The 16283-nt window shown below is 49.9% G+C and overlaps 1 pseudogene; it reads right to left on the bottom strand.

The window, feature by feature from the left end:
* Positions 1-77: 77 nt before the first annotated feature.
* On the bottom strand, positions 78-5545 carry LOC123366086 (annotated as a pseudogene).
* Between the last annotated feature and the right edge of the window lie 10738 nt (positions 5546-16283).

A 16283-nucleotide genomic window follows, 5' to 3' on the forward strand; every position in this document is an offset into this window, starting at 1 on the left:
CAGTAGAGCAAAGTCCTTGAGAATAGATGTACACTTGTACAAAATTACTGGGACCAGGAAGTTCGTCTGACTTGGCTTTAAATGTACAGCGCCTTCTGCATGCCCTCTGTCCCCAGGTCTCTCCACGCCCGGGGCACACAGGGTGGCATCTCCGGCAAACCCTGATGGCCCTGCCCCGGCTCAGTGAAGCTGTTCTGGCTCTGCTCTGATATCAGTAGCATGGTCTGACTCCCAGTAGCGATTCTGTGCTGCAGATGATGGGCTATCAGACTCACAGCATAATCGGCTGCTCGGTGCCGCAGACCCACACACTGTCTTGCTACTTGCTGCACTGTAGAGCCCTGACTTGCTCCATCACTTCCAGGAACTCGCTGGTTGCCTGACCATGAGCAGCAGGCTCCAGTGCCAGATGCCGGAAGAGGTTGAGGGGCTCGGCGTTCTGGAAGGCCTTGGGGACAGGGATCTGGCTGGCCAGGGTGCTGTTTTCAATCAGGAAGTGGTAGAGGCATTTCTCCTCCAGGCTACGGCGCAGGTATGAGAGGATGTCCTGCAGCCTCTGAGCTAGCTGTTCCAGGCGCCATTCCGAGAGCGGCAGGAGGAGCAGTAGGTGCATCGGGGTGGTTTTGAAGTGGTAGGTGGTAAGGATCCTGTTCTCCAGGATAGGCATTCCTTGAGGTGGATGAGGATCTGGAGGCATTTCAGGTGACAGCTATCCTTTGGGGCGTACCTGCTCACCCACTGGAAGAACAGCATTTCCTGAACAGCGAAGGTCTCTAGCCAGACCGTGCTGCTCGGGGGACCCGTCTCAGCCCCATGGCAGGGCAGGAAGACCAGAGAGTTTCCCCACTGCACCCCGATGATGATGTCGATGGAGAGGGCCCTCTTGGACTCGCAAGCCAGGCTGAGCTTGCAGGAGGAGGCGGAGGGCTGGGCTGTGAGCTGGAAGCTGTAGTTGTGCGCCACGAGGGCCCAGGCCTTGCCTACCAGACTGTGGAACCAGAGCATGTTTTTTTCCACATCCAGGTGGGAGTTAGTGCACAAGAGGTGCACGTGGAAGGGCCCCTGTATGTTGTCACTCAGGTCTTCCTTGGCGTGGTGCAGGAGGCAGACCACGTCCCCCAGCAGCCTCTCCCTTTTGCACATGCACTCCAGCTCCACCAGGATGTGGTCGTGCTTCTCCAGGGTGCCCTCCACATTCTCTATCTCCAGGTGGAAGGAGTGCCCCTTGGGCGGCAGCAGGGGCACGAGCACCCGGTAGGCCTTGGAGTCCCTATGGGGGCACCAGCCTTCGAAGGCACTGGCCACGGCAGTGCAGTTCTCCAGCTGTGGGAGGAAGGTCTGGTAGGTGAGGACTTGGCAGACCTCCAGCAGGCTGTTCACCAGGCCTGCCTCAAACTCGCAGGTGCTGGTGTTAGGCCTGAATAGAGATGTAGCACAAAACCAGTTATGCCAACCTGACCGGAGTCAGGCTAACAAGGGCTTCTGGGTAATCCCTGAGTGGAAAAAATACTGAGAAGCAGCATGTCTCACAAAGCGCTGGGAAAAAGTGAGATAAGTGAGGGGCTGCATTCCTGGCATAGTACCAGCTGTGCTGTGTTAGGAACAGTTCGTTTGAAGAACTGATAAGAAACCCCAGCCTCCCAGCGTCCTCACTCTCACTCCCTGGGTTAGTTTTCGGTTTGCTTTTAACTCCCCTACATTCCTAACTTTTGGTGCTTGTTAAGATATTATTAACAATCTAATGCTGTAAACGTAGGGGACTAGGCATGCGTGTATATTAAAGGTGTCTAGTTTCTAGTTGTTAGAAAAAGGGGGGTGGGTTGCTCAAGTGAATGATCTATGACGTAATGGAACTGTCTATATAGGCTGATACTAAGATGTAAAGAGCAAGCTGGTTCTCTCTGGAGACGAGCTGCTCTCTATTAATGCGTGCACTTGTCAATAAAAAGCTTTTGATCGGAGCTTGCTGGTGTTGCCTGTCTCTCTGCGGTCAGACAACGAACCTCGCCATCTGGGTTCAAGTCCCTGACATCTTTGGCGACTGCGCCGGGACTTGTCTGACTCTCCGGCGGGGGATCGGACTCTGAGGCAACGCAGCGCGCATCCTCCGGTTTAGAGGAGCCTTGCCTGGTGATCTGATCTCTGCGTCGGCAATAAGGCGAGTTCTGTGACCCAGCTGAAGCTCGTAGAAATCCAGCAACATCTACCTACCCGTTGAGCAGGGTCAAGGTTGCCTGGGTTAGAGTCCCAGGGCAGATTGTCGGGGTTCGAGTCCCTGACAACTTAGGTCTGGGTTAGAGTCCCAGTCCAGGTGTTTGAATCCCCTGGAGAGGTAAGTGAGCGCTCGACGTGGGAGGTGGGGTTGAGTCCCTTTACCTCAACGCGGGGAAGAGGGGTTAGAGTCCCCTTACCAAATGGGACAAGTTGGCAGTAAGTGCCCGGAGGATGCCCCGTTGTCTCTGATACTTAGAGATTGGAAGGAGATTTCTGGAACCGCTGGTCTGGTTAAATCTAAAATGAGAAATTTATGTCAAATTCAATGGCCTTCTTTCACCACTCATTTGTCCCTGACTAAAGATTGCCCGGAGTGTGGAACCTTTTCCACAGAGAGGATGAACTCCTTAAGGGATATTTTGGTTAATCTTAGCCCGGGCAAATGGATCATTTGTTTGTATGGTATAATTATAAATCCATGAAGGGACAGGTAGCTTTTGAAGCTATATGGAGAGCTCTTGTAAAAATCCTCCATCATATGCCCCAGAGCCGCATTGGGAGGAGGACTGTCCATGGGGACGTCTGTCTCTGTTGGGCTCACGCCATCTGAACTTATTGACTGTGCAGCAAGATCAGATGCATCCTGGTAATAGGAAATAAAGGCCTTGGTGTGTGCGTGTGTGTGTGTGTACACCAGCGTGAGTGACTGTTACTGGAAGACGCCCAGAGTACCCTGTGAAGCGAAAGCTCGTGAACAGGATTACTCTAACGCAAGCCCGGTAACTAGTGGAGCTTTAGGAGATCTGACCCACGGTGGGCTGACTCGGCCTGGCATCGTCCGGCGAGGAAGCTACCTGGGTCTAGGAGCGTGTGAACCCATCTTCCCTCCCCCTTCCTTTCCGTGTGGGCGACTGACAGTCTGATCATCTCACTGGACGCAATCAGAGTAAGCGGCGCCGTCTCCCAGAGACTAGCCGACGCTCTTTGCTGAAGGGAGGTGTAGGAGAGTCGTGGTCATCCTCGTTAGTCTCTCCTGTGTGAGTGCCCTGTAGGGAGAGATCCTTAGTTTATGAGCTGCTAGCGTGGACAGGGCACCCTCCCTGTGTGTGTGTGATTGGAATATGGGTGGGGGACAGTCTAAGCATTCCACCTCACCCCCTAAGGGTACCCCAGCATATTACATGTACATTATGGTCCTAAAACCTGCAGGTATTTAGAGAATTGGAATCTTCACACGCGTGAAAATCCATCTAAACAATGCCCATTAGAAGGGACTAGGCATGCGTGTATATTAAAGGTGTCTAGTTTTTAATTGTTAAAAAAGGGTGGGGTGGGTTGCTCCAGTGAATATACACGATTTATAATGACACTGGCCAGGTCCTCAGACACTCCCTGGAGGTGCTATTCATAACAGTGCCACAGGGCCATTCTGTCGCGGAAGTCGGGATGCCGGGTGCAGGAGCACCAGGGCCCTGCTTCGGCATCGTCCTCCTCCTCCTCGCTGCTGGTATCCTCGCTGCTGGAGTCGTAGCTGGACTCGGGCTCCAGGCTTGGCCTGCAGAGCTCAAAGAGCAGGATAATGAGCAGGAACAGACAGAGACACGCATCCCAGGTCACGTATTTGACCCCGTCTTCCCCCTGGCTCTGGTTTGGCCCCAGGCTCTGGTGTGGGCCCGGCCTCTTCTCTTGGTTCCTCTGCTCAGACTCCAGCTCCAGGCGCGTCATCTCCAGGGCCAGCCGCTGCTCCTGCTGCTGCGCCCACTGCACCGTTGCCTGGTCCTGCTTGTCACTGACCCTCAAGGGGTGGTGCACAATGACCAGCACCGCCAGGAAGAGCAGGCTGCCCACAGCCATGGCCTGGAGAAGGGGAGAGAAAACCACTCAGGGGACGCAGGAGGGAAAGGATGGGAGAGGGGTATCCTGCTCCCCTTCCACCTCTGCCAGAGCTTTGGGCAGCATCCCCAGGTGCCTGGCTGGGTGCTGCAGGAGCTGTACTGGGAGAGCACACGGCCTCCTCCAAGAGGCACCGCAGGCCTGGAGCCAGCGTTTCACATACCCCGGCCCAGGCTGGGACTGGGAGAGGTCATCTCCCCTCCAGGCCAGGGGGTGGGAGCAGGGAGTTCCTTCTCCGATGGGTGATTTGGGGAGTGGGTGAGCCTGGGGGATCTGAAGGAAGGACAGAGAGATTTGGTGTCTAGGGGGCAGGAAGCTATGAAGTAAGTGAGGTTTGGGCCCCTCAGATGGGTCAGGAGGATGGAGGCCGGGTGGGGTATCTGGAGTCTAGACCCAGGGCTTGGGGGAAGGTTGCTTGTGCTGCTGGGGTCGTGGGAGAATGTGGGGGTCAAATTCCAGGTGCATTAGGCATGCTGGCTCTGAGTCATGGGCGGGATTTTCTGTCCCGTTTGGCCCTGAATCTTCAAATTTGTTTGATACCAGCCTGAGTTTGACTGCGGGTCTCTGCCAAGACACATCTTAGTGCTATATCGTTTGGAAGCTAATTGCTGGCGAATTAGGGAGGTCGGAATAGTCCACTGGAGTCAGCGGGATCGCGATCTAAACAACTCCCTGATGTGGGGGAGGTTTGGAGTCCACCCCAACCCCCACAGCCCTGAGTCTCATGTAGCCCCACGGGAGCTGGAAGCTGAGCGGGTCTCATTGCCTTGAGGAGCTGCGTTCTGTCAGTTTCCTCTCTCTGGAACCACGGGGCCATCGTCAGCTGGGGACAAACGGTTCAGATCGTCCCACCTCTCCCTAGAATGTGGGTCAGTGACCCCAGCTCCAGAGCCAACTGCTTTCCAAGACAATTGGTCCCTTAGTCGAAGGGCTGGAATTTATAGCGGAGCCAAAGAAAAGCAAATTGCTGATAGGCAGCATCTGGGCCACTTGCAGTTAAATAATTCTGCCTACCCCCAAGCTTAGGAAAGGCTAGTTACTAACTAGCCATTAGGGCCAGCGACTGGGGGGGCTTCATTTCTGAGCGCGTGGCCTGATGTCCAGAAGTGCGGAGCGCCCACTACTCCAGTTTGCAGCCGCTCCACACACGTGAAACTCAGGCCTGGCTGTCTCAAGCTGGGCACTTCAAATTAATGACCGCTCTCGGCAATTTGGTCCAATGCTTCTTAAATGCTAAGGACTCTCTTAAGGAACATGTGCTCCAGCCGTCAGGCTGCGTCTCCAAGTCCGTGTTCGCTGCTCCAAGCTTTGCCTTGGGGCTTCCCCTCCATCTGCCTCCACCCAGCCTCTCCATACTCACTCTGTGGAGGCGTCACACTCTCTAAGGGAGGGGGCAGCGTAAGCCAGGGCTGGCCCAGCTACAACCCCGCCAAGAGCCACTCTCAGGGATGTTCCCCTCGCACTGCGCTGGCTGGCCTGCTTTCCCCAGCCCCCGGCCCGCTGACACCAACCACCTGCCATTATTACCCACTCTCTGTGACGTCACCCCGGCCAGCATCCCTTTAAAGGGGCGGCACACGAAGCCCCATGTGTGCCCTGCAATGTCAGACCCTGCCCTGCCCCTCCGCCTCTCTGCCATTGCCCGTGTCCAGCTTTGGGCGATCCCAGCAGAGAAGTGTGACTGATGGGAACTGGAGCAGGCAGGGCTGGTGGGATGACTTGTGACCAGCCTGAAGTGCGATGTTTACCCCACTTTGAGCAGCTCTGAGCAAAGCTAGCCAGAGCCGTGGCAGGAGCTGGATTTTGAGCAAGTCTGGATCGGATGATAGTACCAGCTGGAACCCAGGCAGAAGCCCATGAGTTTTTGGTCCATCCGTAGCAGTTTCAGATGAGTTACGCAGGGGGGAGAAAGGGGAGCTGGCATAGTGAGGGGGGGCAGTATCCAGTAGAGGGCCGTCTGGTTGCCCTTGGCTTTGCTCTGTCTTTGATTTTCGCTCTGCTCTGTCACTGGCTTCCCCTGGCTCCTGCGCTGTGTCTTCTCAGTCTCTCCTAAGCAGGACACAAACCCACTAACAGCTAGGGATTGCTGATCGCCACTGGCAGTGTAACGACCCCAGTCACTGGGGGGCTTTGAACCCAGCACCCAACCTTAAACCTCTGCCGCAAGATCTACCGGAACAGCCCCGTTAGTCAGCAGCAGCAATCTGCTCTAAGAGACGCTCTCCCAGGGCGTTGCAGCTGGAAACCCCTCTGGGTGTTTTCTGCTGGGTTATTCGGAGTGTAACCCTTCTGCCCCTCTGAGCTGGCAGCAACAAGGGCCAGGTTCAGTATCCAGGGGTTCCGTTTCAATAACGCAATGCAAAACCACCTCGAGCCCCCACCCAGTGACCTGGTACAATTACATACCCCCCCGGGCGCCTCTAGGAGACAATACTTCCCCTCGCGCAAGCACAGAGTCTGAGTGTAGCAAAATCCTTTTAATAAAGGAAGGAAACAATGTGGCATCATATTGGGGAAACACCACAAACAGGATTCGTAACATAAACCAGGCCTGCACAACATGCGGCCCGCGGAGCCTCACGGTGCGGCCCGCCGGGGGATTCTAAATCCCCCCCTCACGGCGCTCTGCAGGGAGACCAGAGCCCTTTGAATCCCAGCCGCGGCAGGGAATCAGAGGGCTCTGGGCTGCCCGCAGGGGCAGGGAGCCCACAGCCCTTTAAATCCCAGCCGCGGCCGGGAATCAGATGGCTCTGGATTGCCCGCAGAGATTCCCAGCCGCGGCTGGGATTTAAAGGGCTCAGGGCTCCCTGCGGCTGCCGGCAGCCCAGAGCAGTTTGAATCTCTGAACGTGGCTGCTGTTTGCCCCCTCCCCAGACCTCTGCCCCAACTGCCCCCCAGGACCCCCCCCATCTAAATGCCGCTGCTCCTTGTCCCCCGATTGCTCCCTCCCAAGACCCCTGCTCCAACTGCCCCTTGGGACCCCAGCCCCTATCTAAGCCTCCCTTCTCCTTGTCCCCAACTGCCCCCTCCTGAGACCCCCCCCAACTTTCCCCCAGGACCCCACCCCCTACCTGTCCCCTGATAAACCCCTGGGACTCCCATGCCTATCCAACTGCTGCCTGTCCCCTGACTGCCCCCCTGAACCTCTGCCCCATCCAGCCACCCCTGCTCCCTGTCCCTTGACTGCCCCCTGGAACTCCCTACCCCTTCTCCAACCCCCAGCCCCCTTACCGTGGCACTCAGACCAGTGTGTCTGGCTCCATGCAGCTCCAGACACATTGCTGCCATGCTCCCCCGTGGAGCCCACAGCCCCCCCCCCAGCACCTGCCTTCCAGATTTGAACACCTCAGGGTTCAGGATTCAAGCTCAGTTTGGGCAGCTGTTACTTCATTTCTCCCAAATCAAATATACTGATCCACTGTAACTTGCTGTAGAAAAAGCAGGATAAAATTGAGCAAGAAATGCTTCTTAGCACTGGAATTGCTATTTTCAACTGCCATTGCCTTTTTGTTTGTTTAAGGAAGACAGTGATATTGCATTGGCAAATTCCCCATAGAAAGAAAGCGTGGAACAAAAGAATAATAAAGGCACCTCAACTTTTCCTCATTTATGGAGGACAGTCTTATAATACGCATCCAGATCTCCTCCAATCACCCAAGCTGAAAATTGTTGCACTTTACTGCAGCTCTGTAACCATATGGGAACCAATCCTGTCTGTGTTTTGTGCACATCCAAAATTCCTGCTGAATGACCTGCCCTGGAGCGTTACCAGTGACCCAGGACTGGGGAGGCAGGAGGTGTGTGTGGGGGGGAGGCACTGGTGGGGAGGAGCCCAGGGCTGGGGCAGCAGCAGGGTCGGGGGAGGGCACTGGTGGGGAGGAAAGGGGGAAGCCCAGCGCTGGGGCGGCAGGGGGTGTGGGTCAGTGGGGGGAGAGCCCAGGATTGGGGCAGCAGGCGGGTACAGGGGGGAGCCCAGGGCTGGGACGGGGGGCAGCCAAGTTTTTTTTTGCTTGGGGGCAGCAAAACACCTAGAGCCGACCCTGCCGGGTTCCCCCAGCTGCCGGAGCCCCGAGCCCTTTAATTTGTCCCTGAGGGCTCCCAGCCACCTCTTCAGCTGGGAGCCCCCGGTTGATTTAAAATAAAGTATCACCTCCCCACCCCAACCTTCCTTTTTGGCCCACAGCTGTTCTGGTGGGGCGGCGCTGGGGAAGGAGGGTTTGTTTCTGCAGGGCTGGACGGCCCTGGGGTGGGGTGTTTCTGCAGGGCCGGGAGGTTTCGGCCCTCGGCTGTTTTCTTTGGAGGAATGTGGCCCTCGCCGCTTTACGAGTTGTGCGGGCCTGACATAAACCATGAGCAAAAGGCCCACCAAGTCAGTTTTGGCAATGTCCTTTTCCCCTTAGGGTCTTAAGTCCAATTACCCCAAAGTCCAACAACCCAAAAGTCTCTGTCCCTGGTCAGTGCTGCACCAGAGTTCAAAAGTTTATCTGCAGAGTTTTACCCCCGCCCAGCCTGGGTGGAAATGGCGGGGGGGAGGTGCACACAGGGTGTTAAGGAGCACCTTACATGCCCTGCCTCTCCATGGAATTCTGCTGGAGCCTTCACCACGAATGGCTCCACTCCACCAGCCACTCCGCTCCTCCAGCCGACCCGTGAGCCGCTCCAGCCGTCCCTGCAAACCGCTCCGCTCGCTGTTCCATGGGCCACTCCAACCGCCCCACAAACTGCTCCGCTCCCTTTTCCGTGGGCTGCTCCAACCGTCCTGCAAACTGCTCTGCTCTGCCAGCTGCTTAGCGATAGAGCTTCAGGCTCCCCCACTAGTTAACACAGCACTCAGCTCAGTAAGTTTAGCTCTTTAAATGATTTCAGCTCTTAGTGATTGTAGTAGAGGAGCCCCAGTGCTGGTGCACCATTGGCCCAAAGTGAATTCAGCTCAGCAGCCTCTAGATCAGGGGTAGGCAACCTATGGCACGCGTGCCGAAGGCGGCACACAAGCTGATTTTCAATGACAAACTACCACTGAACACCTGTATAGCAACTGGTACCAATACAAGTTTAGCCATAGGACTCTTACTAAAGTCAGCAGGAGCTGTGCAGCTAAAACCTTGCACAATTACTTTGCTGAGGTAGCCACAGGTGACTTAACTATGCAGCTGCTTTTCAGTCATTCTGTTCTATGTACCAAACCGTTTTTTTTCCCTAAAGGCATCTGCATTTTGCTGGATTACTATTGTTAAGGTCATCCTCCAGGTTACACATGGTCAGCAGCCTCAGAGGATTACGTAATTAAATACTGCTCCTACCCAGAATCAAAGTTTTGAGAACCTGCATCAAATACCTTGATATTTTAAAAGATGCTAAAGAGATTATTTGAGCAAATCACTTGCATGTCCTTTCTTTCTGTGCACACAGGTATACAATCTGTCTGACCACACAAACAGGGTATTAAGGCAGAGGAAGTGATCTCTGTTTTCAGGAGGGTGTTTTGGAAAGACTAGTTGCACATGTTTGCAGTCTAGTGGGTGCCTGAAGTGAAGGGAGGTGATGCATCAATCCATCTGTTAGTTGATTACAAATATCTTTTTTTCCCCCGTCTCTCTTTTAGGTCAAAATGAATAAGGTGACTTCTTGTTTCAGGTTAGCCCCCTGTGTTCTACAAACGGCAAAAAAAACCCACTTTTGTGTTTAAAAAAAAAAAGAATGAGCATACGCTGAGACAGAGAAACAAAAGGTGCATTCGACCTCTCTTTCCAACAAGTACAGACACTGATGCACATTACCCCCTTCTTGGATTTTCTGAATACACAAAAACAACTGCCAGGCCTTTGGAAGGTTCAAAAGGAGAAGCATTGGTGCCATCTGCTGGCTATGACCTGTGTTTACTACCTTCGTTCCTACTTATTTGAGTTATGAAATGATTTCGTCCAATTCAGTTCTTTCTGAGACCACTTGCACCAAGTCTCCTTAGTCATTATAATATTAAAAAAATACCATGATGACCTTGTAACAGAAGCCAATAGACAGCAAGTTGTTTGCCCTAAAGGCTGTGCAAGTACATACTTGCCTTAACCTAACTAAGTTGCACATCAGAGAAACTCAGTGCAGGCTCACTGAAGCGACTTCCTGTAGATTCAACCTGCTGCTGTTAATTCTGAAAGCTTTTTTTTTTTCTCTCGTGTCAGGGAATAAGGCTCTGTTGCTCAGCAGCTCCAGAGTGACCACATACGAAAACTGCCAGCCATCAGAGAAGTGCTTTACTAATGAGCCTCCACAATGGTCAAGGAAACAAACAATTTATAATGCTTAAAAGAGAAATTGATCTCTGGGATTGGGAAAAGGGGTAAAGGGAATCCCTCATTAAACCAATAACTGAACCTATTGGAAATAAACAACAGTGTTTCATAACCCCACTGGTTTTATTTATCACACTGTCAGTGCTTTTATAACTAACTCTAAATATGTCTTACTACAGACACATCTGCAGATTTCTAGTGACAGAGGCAACCTGAATATGTATTAGCTACATTTACTCTTTTATATCTAATTTCAATTGAAAATCCTATGTAAGTGAGCATTCTTTTTTCTAATTGCACCGGAAGGGATCGAACTTCTTTTGTTTTGGTTGGCGTAGAGCGGGGAGGGACCAGCTGCATTGGTGAAATATTGGAGATCTTTTTGTGGTATATTTGGGGATCCGTTGTGTGTTAGAATGTGTATTTTATCTTCCTGTAAAATTGTGGCTGAATAAAACTGTGCTGTTATGTAGCTGGCAACAAGATGCCTTTGGGGATTTTACTAGTAGGTCAATGAGTTTATGACATATTCTGAATTCATAGGAACATTTGTTTTGTTCTGAATTGGATCTGTATTTTCAAGCACTTAGGCAGCTTTCATTAGAAAAAAAGATTTTGCTCAGGCTTTTCAGAACTTCAATTGTCATTCTTTCTTTGCTCAGAAACTGCACAGACAAATGCACATAGCTGCCACACACACCTGCCAGCCACGTGTCCTTGAGGGCATGAGTGTTCAGTGCTTGGAAAGGTGCAAGATTGTCACAAAGTGACTCTTTTTGTAGCGTGCCAAACCTTCACAGTCTCGGTGGCTTATAGGTACCATCGTCCTGTGCACTAACTCTACTTATCCATTGCTATAGAAATTGACGCCCTTCGCTGTGTATGCATGAATGTAACGTGTCACAAACAATAAATCTGGACAGTGACAGTGGAACAAGCATTCCACTCTAAAAATAAGATACAAGACAGGTTTAGAAACTATACTTACATTAATTCTGTAAGATTTTCTATATATATATGTGTGTATGTGTGCATGTATGTATATATGATACACACCTACATATATTGAAGGAAGATGCAGAATGTTATGGCTTGAACATGGGGCTAAGAGCCAGGAATTGCTGAGTTCCTGATAAGCTATGTGAGCAAAGACAAGTCACTTAGGTCCTGGATCAGCAAACCCCTTAAAAACATTCTTAATGTCTTTGGCTGAATTGGTGTCTTCTTCAAAAAAATTCCTATGCAGGTGCCTAAATTTAGACCCCCCTAAATCTATATTTAGAAGACCTCTATGGGAAATTCTGACAGTTGAAACTTTTTTCATTCGGAATCAGAAAAAAAAGCAGAGATTTCTTGCAAAACAAAATATCTGACAAATTTTGAGTTGAGGCCATTGAAACATGTTGTTGCTGTTGAATCATTTTGTTTTGATCATACTGATTTATTTCCTTTAGACTTTTATATTTGATTAAAAATTAAATGTTTATATATATATAAATAAAAGTCCAAATGAAATTAGACATTTTGATTAAACAAAATGAGAAAGTCAAATAATTCATTTTCACTTCTTCCTCTCAAAAATATTGTTCCAATGAAGCATTTTGATTTTAACACAACTGCATTTTTCATTTACATTTTTTTTGACCATCTCTAGTATTTAGGCACCAAAATAGTGGCCTGATTTTCAAGAATAATGAGCAGTCATGTCTTGCGTTGACTTTCCATTCACATTGAATGGGAGCTATTAGTGCTCTGCACCTTTGAAAGTCAAGCAATTTATTTAGGTGCCTCAGCATAGATTTAGGAGCCTAATTTTAGGCATCCAAGTTAGAAAAGTTTGAAACAGATGTTAAGGACAGTTCCCCCAACTATAAAATGTGAATAATAATAACTACCTGGCATAGTGATTGTGAGGATTAATTAATGTTTGAGCAGTGCTTAGAATTACTATGTAAGTGCTGTATTATCAATGTGTGTATATTTATATATTGCATATGTCCACACATATGTATACATACACTCAAGTATATAGAGATATATACACATATATAAAGTAGGCATTCATATTCCTGCTTAAGTTGCAGTGAAAGCACTAGTATTTCAGGACTGTTGACTACTACACTAAAGGATGATGTTTTGGAAGCAGTTTGGAGCACAGTAGTGAGAGAATATCTGGAATGACATTTTTGATGTGTACAGCTGTATCCGCCTCAAAATCCAGTAAAGAATGTTATTTTTCTAGGCTGGGTTTTTGTTATAAAGCTAAATATTCAGAAGGCAAGAGTTACAATCCAAATGTGTGTTTTTTTCTTTTTTGCGTTTGTTAATTCTGAATGTATATTTAACAAAAGTGATTTTTGTTTTACTTACAAGTGTAATTTGCATTAAAAAAATGAAAAAAAATATAGGTTTCCAAGCAGTTCATGGCCCCCTGCTACTATTCACAACTTGCAAGAAACTTACAATTACAGTTCCTGGCTGAGCAACAATACAGAATGAGGACTCCTTTTACCTTTACAAGATTCCCGTCCTAATCTGTGCAATACATGGATGTGTCAGTGCTGAAAAGAAACTGCCAGGTCATGACATCGTTTTTTTAACTGAGTCATAGGTAACACGTATTTTCATTATCTCCTGACACTAAAAGGATTCTTTTACAAGGCTGGCTGCAATAGACGCATTGTCATTTAGAAAATGTCTTTTTATTTTGTCTACTCACCAGGAATTTTAAGTCTATGACAGGTTTACAGTTACCAACTATGGGAAGGTTTCCCTCTGCTCCTATTGACTGCTCTGCTTCCCTGGGCCGTTCTTCCTCCTCAACAGCGCAGGGGCTGTCTGAGCGGAGGTGGGACAATTCTACAGTGTCCCGGAAAGCCTCATCAACATACCTCTCTGACTCTCTTAGCTCCTCCAGTTCTGCCACCATAGAATCATAGAATCTCAGGGTTGGAAGGGACCTCAGGAGGTCATCTAGTCCAACCCCCTGCTCAAAGCAGGACCAAACCCAACTAAATCATCCCAGCCAGGGCTTTGTCAAGCCTGACCTTAAAAACCTCTAAGGAAGGAGATTCCACTACCTCCCTAGGTAACCCATTCCAGTGCTTCACCACCCTACTAGTGAAAAAGTTTTTCCTAATATCCAACCTAAACCTCCCCCTCTGCAACTTGAGACCATTACTCCTTGTTCTGTCATCTTCTACCACTGAGAACAGTCTAGATCCATCCTCTTTGGAACCCCCTTTCAGGTAGTTGAAAGCAGCTATCAAATCCCCCCTCATTCTTCTCTTCTGCAGACTAAACAATCCCAGTTCCCTCAGCCTCTCCTCATAAGTCATGTGCTCCAGCCCCCTAATCATTTTTGTTGCCCTCCGCTGGACTCTCTCCAATTTATCCACATCCTTCTTGTAGTGTGGGGCCCAAAACTGGACACAGTACTCCAAATGAGGCCTCACCAGTGCTGAGTAGAGGGGGATGATCACATCCCTTGATCTGCTGGAAATGCCCCTACTTATACAACCCAAAATGCCATTAGCCTTCTTGGCAACAAGGGCACACTGTTGACTCATATTCAGCTTTTCGTCCACCGTAACCCCTAGGTCCTTTTCTGCAGAACTGCTACCCAGCCATTCGGTCCCTAGTCTGTAGCAGTGCATGGGATTCTTCCGTCCTAAGTGCAGGACTCTGCACTTGTCCTTGTTGAACCTCATCATATTTCTTTTGGCCCAATCCTCTAATTTGTCTAGGTCCCTCTGTATCCTATCCCTACCCTCCAGCGTATCAACCACTCCTCCCAGTTTAGTGTCATCTGCAAACTTGCTACGGGTGCAGTCCACACCATCCTCCAGATCGTTAATAAAGATATTGAACAAAACCGGCCCCAGCACCGACCCTTGGGGCACTCCACTTGATACCGGCTGCCATCTAGACATGGAACCATTGATCACTACCCGTTGAGCCCGACCATCTAGCCAGTTTTCTATCCACCTTACCGTCCATTCATCCAGCCCAGACTTCTTTAACTTGCTGGCAAGAATACTGTGGGAGACTGTATCAAAAGCTTTGCTAAAATCCAGAAATAGTACATCCACTGCTTTCCCCTTATCCACAGAGCCGGTTATCTCGTCATAGAAGGCAATTAGGTTAGTCAGGCATGACTTGCCCTTGGTGAATCCATGCTGACTGTTCCTGATCACTTTCCCCTCCTTTAAGTGGTTCAGGATTGATTCCTTGAGGACCTGTTCCATGATTTTTCCAGGGACTGAGGTGAGACTGACTGGTCTGTAGTTCCCTGGATCTTCCTTCTTCCCTTTTTTAAAAGATGGGCACTACATTAGCTTTTTTCCAGTCATCCGGGACCTCCCCCGATCGCCATGATTTTTCAAAGATAATGGCCAATGGCTCTGCAATCTCATCGGCCAACTCCTTTAGCACCCTCGGATGCAGCGCATCCGGCCCCATGGACTTGTGCTCGTCCAGCTTTCCTAAATAGCCCCGAACTACTTCTTTCTCCACAGAGAGCTGGTCACCTCCTCCCCATACCGTGCTGCAGAGTGCAGCTGTCTGGGAGCTGACCTTGTCTGTGAAGACAGAGGCAAAAAAAGCATTGAGTACACTAGCTTTCTCCACATCCTCTGTCACTAGGTTCCCTCCCTCATTCAGCAAGGGGCCCACACTTTCCTTGACTTTCTTCCTGTTGCTAACATACCTAAAGAAACCCTTCTTGTTACTCCTAACATCTCCGGCTAGCTGCAACTCCAAGTGTGATTTGGCCTTCCTGATTTCACACCTGCATGCCTGAACAATACTTTTATACTCCTCCCTGGTTATTTGTCCAATCTTCCACTTCTTGTAAGCTGTTCTTTTGTGTTTAAGACGAGCAAGGATTTCACTGTTAAGCCAAGCTGGTCGCCTGCCATATTTACTTCTCTTCCTACACATCGGGATGGTTTGTTCCTGCAACCTCAATAAGGTTTCTTTGAAATACAGCCAGCTTTCCTCGACTCCTTTCCCCGTCATGTTATTCTCCCAGGGGACCTTGCCCATCAGTTCCCGGAGGGAGTCAAAGTCTGCTTTTCTGAAGTCCAGGGTCTCTGTTCTACTGCTTTCCCTTTTTCCTTGTGTCAGGATCCTGAACTCGACCATCTCATGGTCACTGCCCCCCAGGTTCCCATCCACTATTGCTTCCTCTACTATTTCTTCCCTGTTTGTGAGCAGCAGGTCAAGAAGAGCTTTTCCCCTAGTTGGTTCCTCCAGCACTTGCACCAGGAAATTGTCCCCTACACTTTCCAGAAACTTCCTAGATTGTCTGTGCACTGCTGTATTGCTCTCCCAGCAGATATCGGGGTGATTAAAGTCACCCATGAGAACCAGGGCCTGTGATCTAGCAACTTCTGTTAGTTGCTGGAAGAAAGCCTCGTCCACTTCATCCCCCTGGTCCGGTGGTCTGTAGCAGACTCCCACCACGACATTACCCTTGTTGTTCATACTTCTAAATTTAATCCAGAGACACTCAGGTTTTTCTGCAGTTTCATACTGGAGCTCTGAGCAGTCATACTGCTCTCTTACGTACAACACAACTCCCCCACCTTTTCTGCCCTGCCTGTCCTTCCTGAACAGTTTATATCCATCCATGACAGTACTCCAATCATGTGAGTTATCCCACCAAGTCTCTGTTATTCCAATTACATCATAATTCCCTGGCCTTCAAAGTCCGTACATGGTCTCTGAGGGCCAGGAGCTCCTTGCACCGACTGCACACATACGCCACCCGACCACAGGGCAGGTAAATCATACATGCAACACTCAGTGCAAAAACTGGATAGCCCCCACTGTGCTGCTGGGCTTCTGCCTGCATTGTCTCCTAGTTAATGGAAGGGTGGTTTA

The sequence above is a fragment of the Mauremys mutica genome, chromosome 3 (genome assembly GCF_020497125.1).
Source record: "Mauremys mutica isolate MM-2020 ecotype Southern chromosome 3, ASM2049712v1, whole genome shotgun sequence".
Taxonomy (NCBI): Eukaryota; Metazoa; Chordata; order Testudines; family Geoemydidae; genus Mauremys; species Mauremys mutica.